This window comes from Cyprinus carpio, chromosome A1, assembly GCF_018340385.1.
Source record: "Cyprinus carpio isolate SPL01 chromosome A1, ASM1834038v1, whole genome shotgun sequence".
NCBI lineage: Eukaryota > Metazoa > Chordata > Actinopteri > Cypriniformes > Cyprinidae > Cyprinus > Cyprinus carpio.
In genome coordinates, this window is record NC_056572.1 from 27,993,069 (window position 1) to 28,002,822 (window position 9,754).

Sequence of the window (9,754 nt, forward strand, 5' to 3'; positions counted from 1 at the left end):
TTTGAGTGTTTAAATCTTAAATTCAGTTTGATGTTCATCTACGGCTGCGGCTGAAGTCGTTGTAGTTCATGTGTTTTGTCTTGTTTCAATCTTTTCTTCAGTGGTTTTTGCTCGTTACAGCAGCTGTTCATCAGTGTCTGCATTCACTCATTAGTTTTCATGCTCTCCTGTCAGGTGGATTATATTAGGAAACTCATGTAGGGAATAGTGAATGAGGGTGTAGGGTGTGATTTGAAACACAGCCTCTGAGTGTCGACTTTGAACGTTGTTAATTCACGTATATATAGCAGCAGGCTACTTTCTCGAAATGACAAATATTACCCAGAATGCACTGTTTTAATGGAAAACAGAATGTTACTGTCCAAAATTTGGCCGTTTTTTTACAGCGATTTTTAACAGTGTATACTAACAGTAAATAACTGTTTTTCTACAGTTTGCCGTAAATTAATGGTTGCCAGTAAATAACTGTTTTTCTACAGTTTGTTGCCGTTAAGTCAAGGAAAAAACAGAACCAGCAATATACTGTAAAACGTAAGAGTCAGATTTACCAAATGAAAAAAGTTAATTTGACTGAAATATTTGTAAACATCCATAGAAAAAAAGTTATGCAAAGTCATACACTGATAATGAGAGTAAATACTGAACTCAACTGTATTAATGTTTGTTTGCACAAGAGAGATCTGTTAATGTAGTTTTTGTGGTTCACCATTGTGCTGGAGAGTAGAGCCTGTGCTTCAGTCAATGATGAGCCACAACCACTGATCTTCTGCTGCTTTAAATAAAGACAGTAAATGTGGAGTCACTGATACAGTGGTGATCTCTGTGTTAAGTATTTCAGCACATACATGTGTGTTGTAGCTGACAATGAACTGCAGTGATTTGAGTAAAAGTCATGCTTTTAGTTACTTTACTGTTACACATTTAGTGTTTGCAGTTTTATATTAAGAAATATTCCTTCTCAGTGGACTCAAATGAAATAAGTTCACAGTACTAACATCGTATGAATGCTAGTTTTTAAAACTCGAACTCGAAGCAGTGGGAGTGGAGTTAATTTCCATGGTAGAATTATGGTAAAACACTGTAAAAAAAAAAAAGTTGTAAATTAATGGTTGAGAGCTGTAAATTAACAGTACTTTACTGGCACCCCTGCTGCCAGTAAATTACTGTTATTTAACGGTACAATTTTTTACAGTGTATGGTCACAAGTTCCTTTGAACTCTACACAGCAAAAAATCCAGAGTGAAATTAACTCTGCTGGGAGTACATGTGAGACCACACTCAAGAGTGTGAAAGTGTTAAAATAGGAGTGTTAAATTAAATTAACACTGAATCAGAGTTAAAGTTAATGAGATAATTAAGTGATTAATTGAGTGATGATTGACCATTATTGACCAGACCTGATGTCAACGAGCAGAATCAACAAAGACGAAAATCACAATTTTAATGTCACCATTATAGTGGTCAGTGTTTGCTTTAGTTGTGCTCTTGACCCTTAACATTTTAAAGTCAGATTTTGTTTGGCTGTTGTAATGGAGTTATAAAACAGAAGGGCAAACAAAAAATATTGGTTTTTCTGAATCACTGAGTAAAACTTTCATTGTTGATTATTGCGGCTGAATGATTCTTCAGCATAGGTTGCCGGCATTTTAAATACAATCTGTGGAAATTCATCCATGACTCCCATGATGCACTGCAACACAAGTGTCCTGCAACATGCTTTTTTGATTGTCACCGTTGTTGAGGTTCACAGGTTGATTCTTGATGTTTGCATGTCTAAATGAAAGACCCTCTTAAAAGATTTCTGAACAAACAACTTTTAAGAAATTCCACAGATTGTATTTAAAATGCCGGATTCGGCCACAATAATCAACAATGAAAGTTTAACTCAGTGATTCAGGAAAACCAATATTTTTTGTTTGCCCGTCTGTTTTATAACTCCATTACAACAGTCAAACCAAATCTAATTTTAAGGGTCAAGAGCCCAACTAAAGCAAACACTGACCACTATACTGGTGACATTAAAATTGTGATTTTTGTCTTTGTTGATTCTGCTTGTTAACATCAGGTTTCGTCAATAATGGTCAATCATCACTCAGTTAATCACTTAATTATCTCATTAACTTTAACTCCGCTTCAGTGTTAATTTAACACTCCTATTTTAAACACTTTCGCACTCTTGAGTGTGGTCTCACATGTACTCCCAGCAGAGTTGATTTCACTCTGGATTTTTTGCTGTGTATAAGTAACAACTGAACTTGCAACCGTAGTTGCTTTTGGGAAACACACCCCTGTTTCTGATCATTACCTTGAAGTAGGATGAACCACCAGCCAAACAGTTTTCAGACATTTGCTTGAACTTTAGTTGCTGAGATGTTTCTGTACACTTCCAAACTCATACATTACGAGGAAGAATATATCAATCATTATAAAGGACATGATACAGAAAAATAACAATTTAGATTAACATAATCTTTGACTGTTTGCCTTACTGTTGTGAGTAATTCAATAGTGTGAACAGTTCTAGTGAATAGCTCAAGATGCTGTTAGAAATTAATTAGCACTTAATTTTAGATTACAATTTTGTTTTAACAAATCTGAAATTGAAGTTGTATAGAGATGCACATACAAGTTAAACTTTACATTAATTGGAAATGTGCAGTTTATAAAAAATACAAAAAATACTTAAACTATAATAGCTAAACAAACCAATTCATTTTCAGTTTCATTTATTGTTGAGCAGCAGGTGCAGCTCATAACACATGCTCTTTTGGGCAAATTGTTCTCATCTGTTTGACTTCAATCACCATTTGTACAGGATAAGTGGAATAAAGCAGTGGACGAGTGGAACAAACTTCTCCCAAATGTGTTCTTGGATAAGAAGGATTTCTTTATTGAAGTATGTTAAGTTCAAATCTCAGTTTCAACTTAGATGTTGATGTTATTGTCTCAAAACTTTTAAGTCACTATAATATTATAAATCTTTGACACAGACTATTCAGCTGGACTATAGTAAGAAGAAGACTGAAAACCCCATCAACAAAGAATGTGACAAGGATGCTGGAGCAAGGCTGGACCCCATCAAAAATGTCTATTTCTACAGGAAGAGAAACCCCACTGATGGCATTTCTATTAAGAATTATGAGGTACTTCTAGCACTTTGCTGCTCTAGTATTTTAACATTATACTTAAAAAAAAAAGAAAAAAAAAGTACACATTGTATGTTAACTGGTAACATCTTGTTACTGGGAAAAAATGGTATTCACTGATCTGGGCAAGTCAAAGCAAGTTTCCTAGATCTATAATTAGTGATCAGCGTTTTTGTTTTTTACCTGTATTGCAGATATCCAGTCTGCTGCCAGAGGAGTTTACTGAATATGTTGGTCAGGTTAACTACACAAAAAAATCAGATGAGGAGGAGAGGGATGCTAAGGAGTGCTTCAGATGGTGGCGTCTCCGTGAGGACGGGGTGAGTGTTTATGGGTTATTTGTCATTCTGACACGTTACACAGAAAGCACTTTACAGTGACATTGTTCATAAACCAAGTGTTCATACACTAAGGCTCTATTTGCTTGTCTCACATAAAGCAATGCTACCTTTCCTACTTTCTGTGTATGATTCTGGTCTTCGATCAGGAAGAGTTTAGAGGAAACTGGCGCTTCATCACAGAAGACTGTCCATCATTGGAGGTCCGCTCCTGTAAGGTGCTCAGTGGTGAGTGGAATCTCTATAAGGGTCCTAACTACACTGAACCCAGTTACCGACTGCAGAATCTGGAGTATCGAAACCCTGAGGCTTGGGGTGCCAGTGACAACACTGATCCTGCTCTGTCTGTTAAACGTATGACAGAGTAAATTCTACTCCATCCATCTGTTGCCCTCATTCATCTTTAAAGTAGGGCTGTGAGTTTAAAGCATTAATTTAATGTTTAATTATAATTTCTAAACAAAAATAGTTTATTCAGTAATTTACAGTGCTGTCACAATCATGTAATATCTTTCACTTTTTTATTTTAATGGTTTTCTCTGAAAATGGTAATATATACACTGAATTGAGAATAACTTGATTAATTACTTGGCATATCATACAATTAATTTGATTTAGCAGATGCTTTTATCCAAAGTGACTACAAAATAAGGAACATCAGGATTAAATTATCACAACTGATTGAAAGCTATTGAAGCCACACGTGACCATATGAGATTATTTTGTGAATAAATGTTGTGGCAGATGCTGCTGACAAAGAGTAAATCAATCTAAAGAAACAGAGCTACTAAACTAAAGCGGAGGGAGATTTTACCTTGATTTTAGTTCTTCACAAATACAGTAAACAGATATTTGAGCCTAATAGCTGATTTATGTTCTTGTTTGAGCAGCTCTCTATATGATTGTTATTATTATTCACAATGTGGTGCTGATGTTGGGTAAATATTCACAAGTTAACAGTAGATGATGGTGAAGGGTTATGTAACACTATTACAGGTTTGTGTGGTGATGGATAAATATAGGTACTTGATGAATCGTTTATTTTTTTGTAATTTCTTCAGGTGTGTGTAGATCAGACATCTGGTTACAGTACGAGAGATTTTTGGGGAGTTACTCATTTTTAGAGATTGAATTTGACAGAATGAGTCTTTCTACATTAGATATGTTACCTTTTAAGATGCAGGAGTTCAATTACATATTTCTGGGTGACTTCTGGGAAAACATGAGCTATTCAGGGAAAAAATTTAATGCTTTTCAGTTTGTTATTCTCAGAAACTGACAAAAATAAACTGTATTGCATCAACAACAATAGTGGAGTAATGATTTATTTCATGTCTAATAAATGTTTGCTTTATTTAGAGCATTAGTTCCTCTGCTACCCAGCTGTCATCATTTTACAGAATTGTGACAATTTGATAAAATGTGAATATGAAGATTGCTAAAGTTAATTCAACAGCAGATTGCATCAGAATAGTTTCAGGTGACAGTAAATACAATGTACTATTTTGTTCATGCTCTTGATTTTTAAAATACTGTAGGTACACAAATGGCCAAATGCTTACAGTTTGAAGATTATTTAGACATATATATTTACAGAATTCACTTTAACATTTTAGTCAGAACTAATAAACATACAAAAACGAGTGTAATTTTTTACAAATGATTAACTATTGTGTTTACTGTGATGCCCCTTAAATAAAGTACATAATTACTTGATTGCTTGATTATCACCATTATTGCTAATACTTTCACTATAAAAAGAATAGAATTCCACAGATCTGGAAGTCAGAGGGATTCATGGGTCTGGACAGAGAGTCGTTTTAATGCCGGAGCCTGAAGATTAATGAAGCGGATATAAGAGCAGCTGAGCAAGAAATTGTTCCCAGACATAACCAAAGAGCAAAAAAAAAAAAAAAAAAAAAAATTCCATCATTTAGGGCTGTCAGTCGATTAAATTTTTCATCTATTTAATTACATGATGTTTCAATTAATTAAACTAATTAATTGTGATTGTAATCGTAATGTGAAAATACCCACACTGTAAAAAGTGATACTCTATATTTACTCAATAAAATTGTGGCAACAGATTACAAGCAATATTATTAATTAAATTTAACACATAAGAATTAATTAGAATTAATCAAATGAGATGCTTACAAGCAATCATTCAAAATGAGTAAAATAACATGAAAAAAATAAGTAAAATGTATACAAAAATATTGGTTTTGTTGGACAAAAAACGAGAAGCACCTGGCTGCAGCCTGCATATAGAGGCGGGGTTGCACATGTTAACCCACCCCATACCTACTCTGATTGGTTCGATCGTCTTTCATAGGCATACATGATAGGAAATGTGTGCGTAGTTGGTGTAAACTGTTAAAAATAATACACTATATTTACTTAATAAAATTGTGGCAACAGATTACAAGCAATATTATTAATTAAATTTAACACATAAGAATTAATTAGAATTAATCAAATGAGATGCTTAGAAATTAACCATTCAAAATGAGTCAAATAGCACAAAAAAATAAGTAAAGTTTAAACAAAACAAAACAAAAAACATTTCTTTGAGAAAGAAAAACAAATCACTATGCTAAGGAATACTATGTTATGCATACCAGGCCAGTAGTTAGCGATTAAGAAACACAGCGCAAAAATGTAATTCACAAATTCATGTTTTTGTTGCTTACATGGAGATGATACAGGCATAGTGTTCAAAAGCTTGTGTTATTCAAGCCCCCAAAACAGAGTTATTGAAGACACCTGATGTTAACAAACAGAATCACTGAAGGAGCATAATCTACATTTTGGTTACCATTACGGTGGTCAGTGTTTGCTTTAGTTGGGCTCTTGACCCTTAAACTTTTAAACAATTTTTTTTGATTGCTGTAATTGTGATACAGCAGTTAGACAAGCCAATAAAGAATAAGATCATCTGGTGTTGTTTGTTTTGACATTTGATCTGGATTGTCTTATCAACAACAGACGTCCTTTGTCTATACAGTATAAGGTCTGGTATGTTCAGCATAATCAGAGAGATTCTAAGAAGCAAATGTTTCAAAACATTTAAAAAAGAAAATTTATTTCATTTAGGCAACAGAGATCAAGAATCAGGCTGAGAACCTCAACAATGGTGAATATCAAAAAGCATGTTGCACTGCATTCTGGGTGCCACCAATCAAAACTCATTTATGGCTCCCATCATGCTTTGCGGCATGAATAAATTATGAGATTAATTGTCTTAAGATTTATTCTTAAAATTTTCTTTTATTTTTTACTTTTTTATGCAATTTTTAGTAGCTTGTTTTGTGATGCTTACAGTTCAATCTGTTAATCTGAATATGCTGTTGGTCACCATTCTTGAGATTCATACGCTGGTTCTTGATGTCACTGTGTGTCTAAAAGAAGGTTTCCTTTCCCCACTAAAATTTTTTTTTGTTAATCAGAATTCTTAAACTCTGGATTGAACAGGAGATTTCAGGTTTTCTATTGTTGAATTACAGTGGCTGCTATATTGAATGTTAATTTAACTCAGAGAACAGGCTCTATTTATAACACTCAGGGAAAACAATGATTATGCAAAATCATAACCAACACCACCTGAACAGCTTTACTCTTGGCATATCTAGCTGTTATAATTCAGTTACAACAACCATACAAAATGTAATATTAAAAAGTCAAGGGTCAAGAGCCCAACTAAAGCAAACACTGACCGCTATAATGGTAACCCTATAAATTTACCCTTTTCCCTTCGGTGATTCTGTTTTTGAACTTTAGGTGTCTTCAATAACTATGTTTTGAGGGACTGAAGACACAAACTTTCAACATTATTCCTGTATCATATCTATGTAAGCAACAAAAATGTGAATTTGTAAAAAAGTTGACGTCATGTGCATACATATAATGTTTTCACAGGGTGTTTCATGATCGCCAACTACTGGCCTGGCATGTATAACATAGTATTCTTTAGCATAGTGTTTTTTTCCTTTTTTTTTCCTCAATGAAATCAATATTTTTGTGTAAAGTTTACATAATTTTTTCACGTTCTTCTAATCATTTTGAATGGTTGCTTGTAAGCATCTAATTTGATTATTTCTAATTAATTCTAATGTGTTAAACTTACTTAATAATATAGGATATACAATTTTAAACAATTTTATTGAGTAAATAAAGTGAATCATTTTTTACAGTGCACAAAAGATTATTTAAACAGCTGTTTTTGTGTTAAATGAGAAAGTACAATGTAGACATTACATATTGTAGCTTTAGAAATATTTTATTTGATTCAACATAAATTTTATTACACATAAACATTTAGGCTACACCAGCCTAACATAAACTATGAAACATAAAAGGAGATAATTTGAGAAACATCTCAGTGTTTTCTGTTCATACAATGAAAGTCATTGGTAACTAAAACAGCTTTGTTACTGTCATGCTACGCTGCCAGAAGGAACACGGAGCCGTGGATAATCCAAGAGTCTTTATTTATCCAACACAAGAGTAACTCCAACATGTGCAACAGGAGGAAGACACACCTACATCACTGGTAGACCCGACCAATCTGAACTGAGAGGACATGGGCTTATAAACAGTGGATGCTTGGGACAACACAGGTGCTAGGAATGAAACAATTCACATGGGACAGGAACACATGGAGGGAAAACACAGGATTAAGGGGTCTAAAACCTGACAGTTTCCAACAGTCTTCAAAATACCTTATTTTATGTTCCACAAAAGAAAGTAAGTCATTCAGGTTTGAGTAAATGATGACAGAATTTTTTTTTTTTTTTTTTTTTTTGTGAACTATCCCTTTAATGTTTTATCATTATTTAATTAATAATTAATTAATTAATTAATTAATTTAATGATACTCTAAAAAAAAAAAAAACTACATCTGCCAGCAGGTGGCGGTAAATGTCTTTATGAGTCATTCATTCAATTAATTCAAACATCTGATTCATTCGGGAAACTAAATGCTCTCTTTATGAATGGGCCTTTGAATCATTGATTCACACAATTGGTTTAAAACGTTGATTCATTCAGAAACTAAACACGCACAACAATTCTGCTGTGGCTTTAAATTATGTTCTCTGACGCTTAAGGCGAACATTTGCAAGCACTACCATTTCTTGTTCGTCAATTTGCGTCAATTTGCCTTTAGCTTCTAGTGCTAGAAGCTAAACAGCCTAACATAAACTATGAAACATAAAAGATAATTTGAGAAACATCTCAGTATTTTCATACAACAGAGTATCTGTTGCCATGGGCAACAGAAAAGAAACCTGAAGTATAGTGCCTGAAGAATGGCTGACCAAACGCTGTTTTTCAAACACAGTAAGTGACCAATTACTTAAAAATGATTATTAATATCCTGTTATTAAAGACAGACTTGTCTGCATACAATAAATTTCAAGTAAAAAGTAACATTTCATGTCTGTTTCATAATTTGAATTGTGATTAATTTAGTTAAAGTTAAATGACATGATCTGTCTGAATCAATCTATCTATACACACACACACACACACACACTAATATATATATAATATAGCCAGTTGAGGAAAGACTGCAGGATGGAATGACTATTACTGTATGTGGACGAGTTCCATCAGACTCAAACAGGTGAATAACAATGTAATCTTTAAAGCTATTAATATAATGTTAATTGGAAACATAGCATCTGCTTTTGAACAGGATATACTCAGCACTTTTAAACTGATAGACACTAGATATTGGTACAAAGCTTCTATCTTAAAAGTAATCTTACCATTGCTAGAAGATGCCGATGCAGTTTTACTTTACATTATGATATGTAGCTAATGATTGTTTGTGGCTAACAGAGTTTATTTTTATTGGCTTAAATACCAATATAGCAGACACAAATATCATATTGTCCCTAACATTTGCTAGTTTAGATCACTCTTCTCTTTTGCTCTGGATCACTTAATGAGTTCCCATTGTTTCCTTATTTACTTTATCATTTAACAAATGACTGAAATGTGTTATTCCTTGGTTAACACTTGGTTTTTTCAATTCCTTGGCTTGCTGATTCTACATTCACCACACAGTAAATGAAAGAACTTTGAATGGAAGTATGAGAATCCCTTCCCTAGAGATTAGATTAGATTACATTAGATTAAACTTTATTGTCACTGCACATGTAAGGTACAAGGCAACGAAATGCAGTTAGCATCTAACCAGAAGTGCAATAAGCAGTAAGTACAGAATATACAAGGTCTACAATATGTACAATAACTATACAGATA

At 33.4% G+C, this 9,754-nt stretch overlaps 1 long non-coding RNA gene across 1 annotated transcript; it reads left to right on the forward strand.

Moving 5' to 3' along the window:
• Nucleotides 1-2,810: 2,810 nt before the first annotated feature.
• LOC122145638 lies at nt 2,811-3,124 on the forward strand. The gene is made up of 2 exons (XR_006160449.1): nt 2,811-2,896; nt 2,991-3,124. It is a non-coding gene; the product is annotated as an uncharacterized LOC122145638 (long non-coding RNA).
• The last annotated feature ends 6,630 nt before the right edge of the window (nt 3,125-9,754 follow it).